This window comes from Anomalospiza imberbis, chromosome 2 (genome assembly GCF_031753505.1).
Source record: "Anomalospiza imberbis isolate Cuckoo-Finch-1a 21T00152 chromosome 2, ASM3175350v1, whole genome shotgun sequence".
Taxonomy (NCBI): Eukaryota; Metazoa; Chordata; class Aves; order Passeriformes; family Viduidae; genus Anomalospiza; species Anomalospiza imberbis.
This window is the reverse complement of record NC_089682.1, coordinates 6,681,506-6,695,071: the sequence shown is the minus strand read 5'-3', so window position 1 is coordinate 6,695,071 and position 13,566 is coordinate 6,681,506.

The following is a 13,566-nucleotide window of genomic DNA, read 5'->3' as shown; positions in this document are numbered from 1 at the left end:
GCTCCGATATTAGGAAGAAATTCTCTCTTGTCAGGGTGGTGAGGCCCTGGCACAGGTTGCCCAGAGAAGCTGTGAATGCCCCATCACTGGCAGTGTTCAAGGCCAGGTTGGCTAGAAGCCTTGAGGAGCCTGGTCTGGTGGGAGGTGTCCCTGCCCATGGCTGGGTGGTGGGACTAGATGAGCTCTAAAGTCTATGATTTGAGTCTAAATATGATTCTGTGATCTTCCATGGCTGCTTTAGCCAGTGTGGGGACAGGCAGAGGAATCACTCCAGCTGAGAGTGCATGGAGGCAAGGCTGATGAATGTGAGGATTTACCTCGGGGACAGGTCAAAGCCAACCAGTGCTGCCTGTTCCCATTGTGCTGGTGCTGAGTGCAGGAAGGAGGGGTGCAGGTGGTGCCCACACAAGTTCAAGCACAGAATGAAGCTGAAGCTCAGCCCCAGGCAAGCTCCATGCAGGGCTGCTGCCTGAGAGCCCTGTGGAGGGGGGCACAGGGTGCCAGGGACAAGGTGCCAGCAAGGCAGCAATGCAGGGGGAGGGCACAGGGCAGCCTCATTGCAGGAAAACAAAGGCATTCCTCCAAAAAGAGGAGAGAGCAGGACATCTGGGGGAGGTGGAACATGACATTCCCTTGTTGGTACTGGAAACTCCATGCAAAGCTGAGAATGGAGGAGAGGGAGAGCAGCTGCTGGGCAGAGCCCCTGCGGTGACAGGGACATGGGCAGGGGTGCAGCACAGCTGTGTGTCTGGACTAGGAGCACAGGGACCATCCCGAGCCCCACAGGAGCTGTCCCCTGTCACCACAGGAGGGAAGAGCTGTCCTGTCAGCTGCTGTGCCCAGGAGGAGCAGTGCTGGCCTCTCCCATTGCAGTGGGGTAAAGGGAGCAGGGATGAGTTGTAGAGATGAGGGGCGAGGTGCCTTTATCCATATTTATTTTGGGAAGCCATAGAAACATTAAAGGGTTGGAAGATAGGAAGAGGCACCTCGCCGTGGCAGCAGCAGGGAGGGCTCAGCTCCCAGCCTCACTAGGGCAGCAGTGTCAGTGTTTTACTGCCAGTTCCTGCTGCCAGGGACCTTGTTCAAGAGTTAAAATGCAATTGCTGCTGCCCCTGCCTGGGGAACAGGCAGTGGGCATGCACAGCAGTTGGGGGACATGAAAATGGATTTATCATTGGAGTTCTCTGCCTCCCTCCTGTCCTGCCCCGAGCTCCTGACGGGCAGTGGTTGCTCTCTCACAGAAGGCAGCATACTCTGCTTTCTGTTAGGATGGAGTGCTGCTCTCAAATGACATCCCACAATTTTTTTCTCATAGAAGGTATTGTCAAGCCATAGGACAAAGCAATTTAAAAGTAACAAAATCCCAGGCAAAGGTTAATGGCTAATGGTTAAACAAATGGGCTAAAGCATTGACTCCCTAAATGCACAGAGCTGGAAGATTCTTGAAGGAGTCACACCCGAACAACTCAGCCATTGCCAGAGTCCATGGGAGCACTGAAACATGAGAGAGTTGGCTCCAAATACATGCAAAAACTTAAAATCATTGAAAGAGTCAGGAAGGGACACCACAAGAGAAGACTGAGAGAAGAAGTAGCCTAAGATGTGTGCAGTGATATGGCTGGGCTATCATTTAGTTCAGCCTTGTGGGCACAGAGAAGATGAACAGGCATAAAGGATGTTTTCACCCCTTTCTTCCTCTGTGCTTTTCATCACCAAATCAGTGGGAAACTGAGTAGTCCTTTGAGGAAAGTGGGCTTTTCTTGTGGCAGTGGTCAGTCAGCTGTGGCTGTCAATGCCATATGCTGAGTGCAACATGCAGTTCATGTCCTGGATGCTGCTGGAGCTTTAATCTGTTCAGTTTTAACATATATAAAATGTAGGGGCTTGGGGTTGTTTTGTTTCCCCAGGACATCACCACCAGTGGGCTGTCCTACAGACTGACCTTCAGAGCAGTAACTTGGAGGATTTTTGTGGCACCTGGAGAAGGCTGAGAGGTGGGCAGTGGGTGCAAACAGGGTTTGGTCACCTGTCTGCAAGCAAGGTTCAGGTGGGTGCAAAAATGACCTATTTAGGAACCAAAGTGGTCCTCAGGTAGGAGTGGACATTGGCTACTGGAGGGTAAGTGAGCCACCAGGAGCAGCCTCATTTGGGCTGTGATGAAATCCAAGGACAACAACTAGGAGCCAGTCACAGCTGCCACATGTTTGGGGTTTTTTTGGCGGTGCAGGGGGGAGTGAGTGTGAAGGACTTTTTAAGAGTAGCACGAGGCAGGGTACACAGTGCAATGTGGTAAGAGCATCTGCTGTGGTTCCAGTAGTTAAAGACCTCCTTAAAGGTCAAATGCCTTCGTAGCTGAAGATCTGCAACCATATTCCAGGGGCTCAGGAACTGCTGGCAGGCTCGGGGCAGACTTACAGCTTGGTATTTATGTATTTATGTGCAGGACTTGGTTTGGAGATGCCAGTGTTATCTCTGCTGTCCCAGATTAAATGGTGATTTAGGGATGTATCCATTGCAAACAGAGCAGCTCTCCCAGCTCCTGTGTTGGGCACCAGGAGGAAGGAGAAGCTGGGAGGAGCTGGCTCAGCTGGCACAGGAGAGCAAATTATTCCAGCCCTGCCACAGCACAGCAGCTGCTCGAGTCCCCTGGGCTGTGTGAACCTTTCAGGAGCACAGCAGCTCCTCACAGCTTTCCCTGAGGCCTGTTGGAGAGCCCAGGGCAGGGCTGGGTGCTCACCCACACCCCTTGGGAAGGGCAGACAGCAAGAGTTGGGAATGTGTTAAAGAGGGTTTAGGGTTGCTGCTCTTTAATACTCTGCCCATCTTGTTACCTCCTGAAGGTTCCCAGGCTGGTGCAACCCTGGAAGCCTCGTGAGAGCACCCAGAAAGGTTTGTTTTTAGGTGGCAAAGTGGTTGAAATTATGTTTGAGAAGGCAGAAGTGCCTGGGCAGCCCAGGGATGCTGATATGCAGCCATCAGATAAGGGTGAGGATACCAGATACCTGGCTGGGAGATTTAAAAATAAAAAATTGGTTTCAGTGACAGATTGATGGGGTATAATGTTACTGAGAAATAGCAGTGTGGGCTCAGCCCAGGGGTGCCCCATGGCACACATTTTGCATCAAAATACTGAGCTTTGGCTGAGAACCAGCCCACAACAGATCCTGGGCAGATGGACATCTTAGGAGAAAAATACCTCAGGTCCACATGGATTAGGTTTCCTTCACCATTATCCATTCCTTCACCATTCCATTCATTGCACTCAAATGCAATGAAATTTTGGTATTCCTAAACATGGATGAGGGAAATTGCTGTGTCTGTGTACACTGAACTCTGTGTTGTAAGCTCGTTATTCCAAGTCAAGTTGCAGCCTCACATTTAAACCCTGCTTCAGCATTGTCATTCTCAGGAGGAATTTCTTCACTGAAAGGGTTGTCAAGCAGTGGAAGGGGCTTCCCAGGATGGTGGTGGTGTCATCCTGAAGTGTTCAAGAAACAACATGGATGTGGCATTTAGGGCTGTGGTTTGATTGGTGTGGTGGTGTTGGGTCAAAAGTTGGACTTGATGATCTTGAAGGGCTTTTCCAACATTAATGATTCTGCAATTTTTTTTTGATCTTTCAGCTTCTACCCATGTGCTCCAGTCAGAAATTCTACAGAGTTGTCTCTGAGACAGATACAGACATTTCCCCTGTAAAAGAATAAAAAGATCGGGGGAAAAGTACCAGGTTTTGTGAGAACTGTCTCAGTGGTACAAGAATACCATTTTTTCAAAGGTAGCAAATGAAGAAGTAGAGAAGCAAATTCTGGCAGGGCAAAAGTTTGGGAAGGCAAAAAATTGTTTGACTGAGTGCTTGGTTAAGTCCCCTCAGTTCTGTTAACAGAGAAATGATGTGTGGGTCAGTAAGTGATGATACCTTTGAAAAGCTGCTTCAGCAGCTACAAAGTGAAAAGCAAAGGTGCAATGAGTTTTCCAGCACTGAGCAAAATGAGTTGGCAATTATCATAAGTGCAACTTCAGTTCCTAATTTTCAAAATCAGTGCAAAATGCTGTTTACAGAGCTCGATGGAGCCTCTAGCAATTAGGGCTGTGTTATGAAGAATGCCATGGCTAATGCTCTCTATGGCTTATTTACACAACCATGAGATGGGAGAACATAAGACAGCATATGAATGAAGTGCTGCTGTGTTTGAATAGGTATTTGATTGCCCTGTGTGTGCCAGGAGCTGCCTTTTTCAGCTCTCTCTGGTGTTTCTCCACCTCCCAGTCCTGCTGGCGCCTGCAGGGTAGGAGCCTCAGGCCCTGCCAGCACAGCCCATGGCTTCCTTCCCTCGGGTCGTGGCCACGAGATGTTTTGGGTGTGATGCTGGACCCCGCTGAGCTGTGCATTAATGTGGAAACTGCGCTAGAAAAATCAATTTGGCCTCCAGCACGGAAACATTCCCAGCCCCTGTGCTCGTGGGAAGGCTGGTCCCCTGCCCTCAAACCACCTCCGGTCCCCCAGCAGTCCATCCCAGGGGGCTGGGGGTCACAGGGGTGGCCACTGCAGAGGTGCTGGTTCCTGAAGGAGGGTGCTGGGCCAGCTCAGCACCTTCTTCCCTTGCTGCTCATCATCAGCCAGGACAATCGGTGCTGCCAGGAAAATGAGGAACGCGGTGTTTTCCCACACACGTCTCTGAGTTCTGCTGAGAAAGGGTCTTGGAAGGAATGAGGAGGTTTGTGCTGGTGGATTTTGGTACCTGGAGAGAGGATAGAGGGGTGGAGCACCTTGCTTCAGTGTTTCCTTTCCTCCCTGCCAGTGATTACCCACATTTGGTGTTTCTGCCCAGGGAGCCCCCGCACTGCAGGGACGGTGGGTGCAGGGCAGTAGTGGATAATGTGAGTTATAAAAGTGGGTTTTTCTGTGGCTGAGGAGAAGGGACGTGCATTTCTTCTCATCTTCCAGAAGCTGGGTGGTGTGACAGCTTTTGAAAAACTTGAATACACAGAAAAAAAAAATCTCACATAGAGAGGAAGTGCTGCTCACTGCTCTGTGTCTTTTTTTTTTTGCACCTCCTTCCTCTTCCAGTTTGTTTGGCAAGCTATCTTGCTTGAGATCTGCCAGAGAAGAAGCCCTCTTTCTCTCTATTCTGGCAAACCCCTTCACTTATTGAATGTCTCCTGTGCCTTATTTGTGTGCTCATTTTGGTGCTTTTCAGTGGCTGTGCTCATCCCTCCTTCTCAAAATACCTCTCTTTCTCTTCACATTTATCTCCATGCTGTCACTGGCAAACATCCCTAGTACAGCCTTTCTATTTCATTGACACACTCCTTGTGTCTCAGCCACGCTCGTCACCTCCTCTTGGTCGATTTAATGCTCAAAGGGGAGGAAAAATTTGGGTTTGAAGAATAGGTTGGCATTAGGAGAAACTTCCAGACCAAAGGATATCATAAAGCAATTAGCTCAATACTGTAGGTAAGCCTGTGCCTGTCACTGATAATGGCAAATCCACCACAAAAGATACAAGAAAAATAGTTCCTTTCAAAACAAGCTTTTATTTGTCTTGTTGCAAGGTGATTCATTTGTTTGGGCTGTCTGAGAAACCATTAAATGTCTTTAAAGTTTTAAAAACTGAAGGCATAATGTCCCTCCAATGCTCCTCCACCTTAGTCCCCATAACGGAAATGCTATTTTAAATGTTGGTTTGACTTGAATTACTTTGTGGTTCTTTACTTGTTTTTTTTCACATTTGCCTCTTGCCATGCTAAAATGCTCTGGATCATCACTTCCCTGCCACACAGGGAAGTGTGGAAATCTTTCCCCCCTCTGCTTCTCTCCTTTATCCCCCAGGGTTATTGACCAGTGGTTATTGGGTCAGCAGAGGGAAAAAACTGGTCTAATTGATAGAAAATGAACTAGAAAGAGTTGCATTTACATTTCTTTTGCAGTGAAACCTCGTTCACAGTTTCTGTTTTCCTTAATAGATTTGTTATACCTGTTTGGATGGCAGGTTCCCCTGAGCATAGTTCATCTCATCTGATGTGCAGAAGCACAGAAAACCTCGTGCCTTGGGGTCCTCTGCCCTGCCATGCTCCCTAAATTAAGCTGGAATTGGAGGCCCCAGTGCTGGTTTGGGTGATAACAACATTTCCTTGTTTCTTCTCTTTGTAATTGCTTTCATCTTCTCCGGGTGCACCACAGGGAAGTTTTTCCTCTGGCACCTCTCCAGCTGCAGTGACTTTGAGGGAAGAGTTTCTCTTCCCTGTCCCAAGCAGCTGAAGCAGCTCTTGTCCAAGAGGTGCCCCTGGAAAGCTCCTCTGCAGCCAAACCCCTGGATAGGGCAGTGACCTGGCCCCTGGCAGTGGGGACATCCCTGGGAGCAAGCAGGGCTGGAGCTGCACCATCCCAGCGTGGGGAAAGGTGTCCTCCTCCCTGGCTGCCTGTCCCTGCACAGAGCCCCACTGGCTGCTCACCAGCCCTCTCTCATTTCAGGTCAGAAAACGCTTCTGTGTCCATTTCTGGAGTGAGGAATTTTCTCTTGGGAAGGAGCCTGGGGTCTCTCTGGTCCTCTGAGAGAAATGACTCAACTTCAGTAAACATGAGGGAGTGAGGATGGTTAGAAGGCGTCACCACAGGTCTCCAGCTGGGTAATAATTAGCACTGACTCCATGATTGCAGAAGGCTGATCAATTGCTTTATTATATCATCTTATACTATATTATCATTGTATGACCAGCAGGAGCAGGGAGGTCATCCTTCCCCTGTTCTTGGCACTGGTGAGGCCACACCTTGAGTGCTGTGTCCAGTTCTGGCCCCTCAGTTTGGGAAGGACGTTGAGACACTTGAGCATGTCCAGAGGAGGCAACGAGGCTGGAGAGGGTCTGGGAACACAAACCCCATGAGCAATGTTTGAAGGGGCTGGGGTTGTTTAGCCTGGAGAAGAGGAGGCTTAGAGGTGACCTTATTGCTCTCTACAACTTCCTGAAGGGAGGCTGTAGACAGGTGGGGGTCGGTCTCTTCCCCCGGGCAGCACTGACAGAGCAAGAGGACACAGCCTCAAGCTACATCAGGGGTGGTATAGGTTGGGTATTAGGAAAAAATTTTCACTGAAAGAATAATCAAGTACTGGAATTGTCTTCCCAGGGAGGTGGTAGAATCACGATCTCTGGCTGTGTTTAAAAAAAGACTGGATGTGGCACTTGGTGCTGTAGTCTAGTTGAGGTGTTAGGGCATGGGTTGGACTTGATGATCTTAGAGGTCTCTTCCAACCTCATTAATCTGTGATTCTGTGATCATCTTATACTTTATTATATCATCTTATACTATATTATATCATCTTATACTATATTACACTAACAAGAACTATCACGAACTAACTAGAAAACCCACGACTCTCCCCTTAGAGTCCTGACACAGCTGTGGATCCAATAGGTCCATGAATCCAAACAACCATCACCAGAATCCAATGAAGCAATCACCTTGGGTAAACAATCTTCATCCCACATTCCACATGGGCACAAACACCGAGCAGCAGCAAGTGAGATAAGAAATGTTTTGATCATTCTTTTCTCTGCTTCTCTCACAGCCTTCCCTGGGAAAATGCTTAGGAAAGTCTGTGCCTGCTCTCTGTGGCCAGAGAGCTCCTGCTGTAAAAAGGGAAAACAGAAAGAGCTGGTTTGGGTAACACATCAAGACAACTTGGTGATGGTAGTTAATTTCTCCAAAAACCCAAGAAGGACACGAGAAGACAGGAGGAGGGACAGTTTCCTGAGCTTTTTCCTCCCAGTTTCACCTGGGAGGAAAGCAAATTCTCTGAGCCCAAGGTTTCCAAACCCTAAAAAGCAAGCAAAGAGCAGAACAACTGTCTTGGACCATTCTGACTCTGTGAGAGGAGAGAAACCTGTATCAATCCATGTACAGCCACTGAAAGCTGTTTCAGATGTTGAAATAAAAAGTCTCTCGAGGGTACCAGCCCTTGAAAATTAAACCAGATGCATTTTTGCCTGATAACTTGCTTTTGATTATGATGAAAGTTTGTTCTGAATGAACATTTCCAGGCATGCAAAGTGGCTAATCTGGCAAACCAGCACTTTAATAGATCTGGGATCTCAAAGCCCCCATGTGCCATTACACAGTGTTCCCTCCCTCCTACTCACAACTCTGATGTTAAAATGGTTTCTTTGGATCAGGATAAGGTTATTTCCTTCAAGTTGGGTTTGGTTTGGGGTTTTTATTCCCCAAAAGGAGATATCAGTGAAAAATTAGGGTGTTTCCTTGAGAAGACAGTGAGTCATTAGTAGCCATGTCGCAATAGCTTTATTCATAAATATCGTAAAATTATTCACATCTTTAATTTTACAGACACTACAAAACTTAAGATTCCTTTTCAACTGAGACAGGTAATTCCTTGGTCATGACAAGTGGGCACCTGACCACAACCTGGGACATCACCCTGGGAGCCCCAGTCCTTGTTCCTGCCATTCCTGTGGCATTTGGAGTTCCCTTGGGCTGGCACACTGGGCCAAATCTCCAGTGTTGTGTTTGGGGAGGAGTGTAAGAAACAAGATGAAGAAGGATCCTTGTCCTGCTGTGTCCTTGCACTCCCTACACTCCCTGACGTGGGGGATTCCTTGGCAATCGCCTCTCCTCAGGCTCATGACATATTTCAAGGCTGACCTCTCCTGGGAAAACCCTCCCACGATTGTGCCCCTCCAGTTATCCTGTTTTCCTCTGCACTGTGCTGAAACCCCAGCTCTTCCCAGGCTCCCTTGGCTGCGTGAGCTTCCTGGAGCCTCTGCTCTGCTCCTGGTTTTCTCCCCATGAAGAGCATCTGCCCTGGATGGAATCACACACACCCTGAGCAGAGCTCCTCACTTGCACTCATTGGGTGCTATTTCCACCCATTTTTCACCATCTTTACTGCAAAACAGCACCAAAGTCTTAGTGCACGACCCCCACCCTCCCTCATGTGCTCCTTGCTCTCTCAGAGGGGAGGTTGGGGTGAGGTTTACGTGATTTTAGTCTTAACAGAGTCTCTCCTATTTCTTCTTTGAAACACCGCCTGCGACTTCATTGCAAAATACTGATTTCTTCATTCCTTGGGCTGCCTTGCACTGAGATTTCCTGCTGGCCTCAGCAGCTCTCCTGGCAGACTCTCTGCCTCTGATGTGTTTCAGAAAGGGTTCATTGTCAGCCTCCACGCTGTTAGCAAGTCGCTCCTTGGATTTCTCTTCTGGGGCTGCCTTACTGTAGCCTTGCATCTAATTTGCCTAATTTCTGCATCTGATTCCTCCTTTTTGAAGGGTGCCTGTTTGGTTAGAATCGCTCCCTTGTGCTGCTGTTTAGCCACCTGGGGGGTGTGTGTGTATTTTTTATTTATTGTCAGTACACATTTACTGTGAACTTCTAATGTGGTGTCTTTAAAGAGATCCCACTGTTGCAGGGCTCTTCAAGAAAATCTTGGGCAGAGATCACAGCAGATCCCACTTTCCCATTGGGCTCCATATATGGCTTAAAAAAGATACGAAGCAGCTCACAGCTGCTCCTGCAACCTGCAAATCCAGCCTCCAAAAGTTTCCCTCTGAGTGAGTTCACTCCTCTGCCAGGGAGCCATCCCTCCATCCTTGTCCAGAAGCAGGAGGGGATTTGGGGGACTGCATCTGAGGGCCTTTGCTCCCACCCGCCTCAGGAGAAGCTGGCCAGTGTCTCAGAGTGTGCTCGTGGATCTGGGTCTGCAGCAGGGAAAAGAGGGAACCCGTGGTCACAGCTTTTCCAATAATTCCTATTTTTTGCCTCTGTAGTACTGAGAGTCCTCTGTCCTTTAGCTCAGTCTGTGTTTCTATCAAATTTATGAACAGTTCCTCTCATGAAATCCCATGAACGTGGACACCTCTGGGAATGACAGTCTTTTGAAGGCTCTGATCCACTTAGAAAAGTCCTGGGTTTTCCATGCCTTTTGACCTTTTATACTTCCTCTTTGATCTGCCAGTGCTGAGGGGTTTGACTTTTTTTTTTTTTTTTTTTTTTGATAAACATACACATTTTTTGGTGGCACCTCAAGGTCATATTTGTACTCCTGTCCTCCATTCAGAAGCTCCTTTTTCCTGCCCTCCTTCCCCAGTAATTTTATCTTGCTACACATGCCATCCTCCAGTCATGCAAAAGCTGTATTTTTAGACATCTCTGCTTGGCTCCAGCCTAGGGACGTGCAAACATAAAGTTCAGCCCTGCTTGGCCAGCCCTTCCCTGGGGTTGGCAACCCCAGAACTCCTGTTGGAATAAAAGTCAAACTGCTCGACTTCGGGGAGATTTTCCCCAAGTACTTTGACAGAACAAGTCAGCAGCTGTTTTTTTAGGTTTTCCTGGTCATTTTACTCACAGAATGCAACACGACCACTTCCTGCAGGTTTGTTTTTTTCTTTCACACCTTGTAGACACAAACTCCTGTCAATATTTGTCCCCAGACATTGCAGCCATTTGATGGAAAGCCTCCATCACCTCTGGCCCTGTTCCTCAGGCAACTGCTCCTGTCCCCTGGCACCTGGGAGGTTTTGATCCTGTGCATCCCTCGTGCAACAAAGGCAACCCATGGGGACCTCTGCCTGGTGGAAAGGGACAGGCAGAACAAGCAGTGCTGTGAGTGGAAACAGGAAGGGATAAGTAATTGATTTCCTGAAATCTGGACAATTGTTCCCATCCCTTCTCCACCTGCTGAAGGGATTTCCATTTTGAAGCACCAGCACGGATGCAGTGGCTCCTTTCAGTGGTGCCTGAAATGGTGACAAGTGCCCTGAATGGGTGCAGGGATGTTTAATCCCAGCACTTGCCCCCAGCAGCATCATTGTTCCAGCACCCTTGTCCTTAGCAGTGCCTGAACTGTACACAAATCCCTGCTTTGTTCTGCTTTGTAGAAATAGTGCAAACACAGAAAGGCACTTTATTTTCTCTCCATTTTCATCTTCAGGTGTTGGGGAAAAAAATGAATAAATGTTTGCATCTGTTCCAGCCAGAGCAGAGTGAACACCCAGAGGTGATTTTCTCTCTTACTTTTTCTGCACCAAGAATGTGAACAGAGGGAGGTTTCAGTCCCTGAGAAAAGTCCCTGAAGTGTCTTGATAATTTTTTTCAAAGCAAGAAGACCCACTATTTTCAGGCATCACTAGAGGAATGAATCTGACAAGCCCTTATCCAAAAAAATGTTTAAATTTTGAAAGGGGAAAAAAAACCTCCCGTGTGACTGACAAGGTCCTTTTCAAACACACAATATGCTGAACCTTGCATGACATTTCTGTGGGTGTTAAGTCTAAAGAGCTGTCTTTGCATGCAATGTAGCAAATGAACTGTGTAAGGCGAGGGCTGTAGCTCTGTGCATCCTTGCTGAGTAGTACTAGAGCATTGTAAAACCTGACAAGCTACTTCTTTCAAACCTGCATGTCCCCAGGGAACAGGCTGGTGTATTCTTGTTCTTCAAACACCTGAAAAGCTTCTTCTAGACTAACTATTGTCATTTATACTCTATGTTGCAAGGAATATTGTGGGGTTTTGTGGAAAAGCAGAAAGGTAGAATGATGCAAGTAAAGCTATGACTGTAGCAAAACTGTTTGAAGATCTTTATCAGGTGTCCCTCCTTAGTTTTCCACCAGTCTTTTCTTTCCTCTTCACTTTTTCTGGACTTTTGGATCATCCTCACCCTTCCTTGGGGTCCCTCATCAGTTGTTCAGGTCATCCTAAAACCCCACTGTCCCACTCTCGCTGAGACCATTCCCCTGTGGAGGAGAGCAGATGTCTGCCCATATTCTGTAATCCACAGGGTAGAAACAGTGCATGCCTCTCCCATCCCCCCAGCCTGGAGTAGCTCTTTCATTTAATTTTCTTTTCCCTTAAATTCCTGTTTGTGTTTTTGTAGTTTCAGGATGGCTACCAAGCTCCTTTCAGCTCTGAATTAGGGGAACAGAGGGTACAGTAGCAGACAGACTCACCTATTAATCAAATTAATGTGTCTTGGTGAGCCAATTCAGAACACCACAGAGCTGGTTCTTGTGATTTCATAACATCTCATGACACTCAATATTTTTGTTAAAGCTCTGCTTTCCAGATTCATGGGATGATGGTAAAAACTGAGGAAGAATTAGCAATAAAGCATCTAGAGCACCTGGCTGTAGAGAGTAATTGGCAAATGGGACCCAAGTGCATCCTAAAGTCTCAGCAAACCAGAAAGCAAATAAAAAGCACCTGCAAACAACTGATGTTGGCCGAGTTTGCTGGAAAGATGCATGAAATGTGCTTGACTGGCTGCTCGTGTGGACTGGAGCTGTTGAGAGGTGGTTTCAGGTTCTCCAAAATGCCACAATGTGTTCTGGGTAACCCTCTGTGAGAAGCTGGGAGCTGGCAGGAAAGGGTGTGTGTGCAAAGTGTGGCAAGAAGTTACCACCCACAAAAGCTATGGAGTGGGAAATCTGAATCTCCAGTCCCCCAGGACGTGTAGCATCCTCAACCCCCTGAGAACTGACAGAGTCAAAATGTGCTGCGAGTCAAAATAAGGCCAAAAATACAGTTTTACAAACCTCTTGACATGAAATCTCTAAAAATATGTGGGACATAGGGCGCTAAGAGAGACACCTGAAAAACATCTGGGCGTAAAGGCAGCTGCAAACTGCTCACAGAAAAAGGAGATGCTGAGGCTGACGGGGAGATTGGTGGAAGATCTCTCCTGCCATTCTTGTTCTGCTGTGGAAACAGCTGAAGTTGTAACCAGGAACAGTTTGCAAAGGCTCAAACAAAGCCACTGACAGAAATAACTTGAATACAGAGAGGAAAAAATTGCTTGAGAGTTCTTTTGGGAAGGATTAGGTTTTAAATAATTGCCATTTATAAGTTAATTTCACATCCTTCTGGAGCTTGGCCTACTAGGATTTTAAGGCTTGACTGAAGCTGGCAGACAGGGTGGGCACTGATTCCAGAGTTTGACTGCCAAGAAAAAGGAAAATATTAAGAGTAAAAATTTGCAATTCTGGAAAAAAAAAAAAAGAGGCCAGGGAAATATAAGGAAATGAGATTTAGTTTAGGAAAATTATTGTTCTCTGAGCCATGGACTGATTTTATGGCTGGCTTATTCGTCACAGTCTTACATGAGCCTGGCCTTTGTAATCAATGTCTGCAAAGAAACTGGTGGAGAACACAGCTCCCAATGCTTTAATAATTTGTAAATTCACAATTTCGTTATTTTTAATCATGAGTGGTTTTTTTATTTAAATTCGTATCAAGGTCTATTAAAAGCAGCAGGGAGACTCCTCTCAGCTCTAACAACTTTGAATCAAGCCCTGTAAAAATAGATGCTACGTGTCTCTAGGCTTCTGCTGCAGCCTTGCAAAATGAGTCCCAGCAGAGAAGTAAAACTACAGCTCTTCTGTTTCTGACCCCCAGCTCTTGGGGGCTGTGAGTTACCAGGGCCTGTGGGACACCTCTCTGTCCTTTTGCCCAATGCTGGGCTATTCCTGAGGGATCTGGGCTTACTCCTGACATTCTCTGCTGAGCACACGCATCCTCTTTGTGTTTCCTCTGTGTTTCCAGCACAGTGTGGGATAATC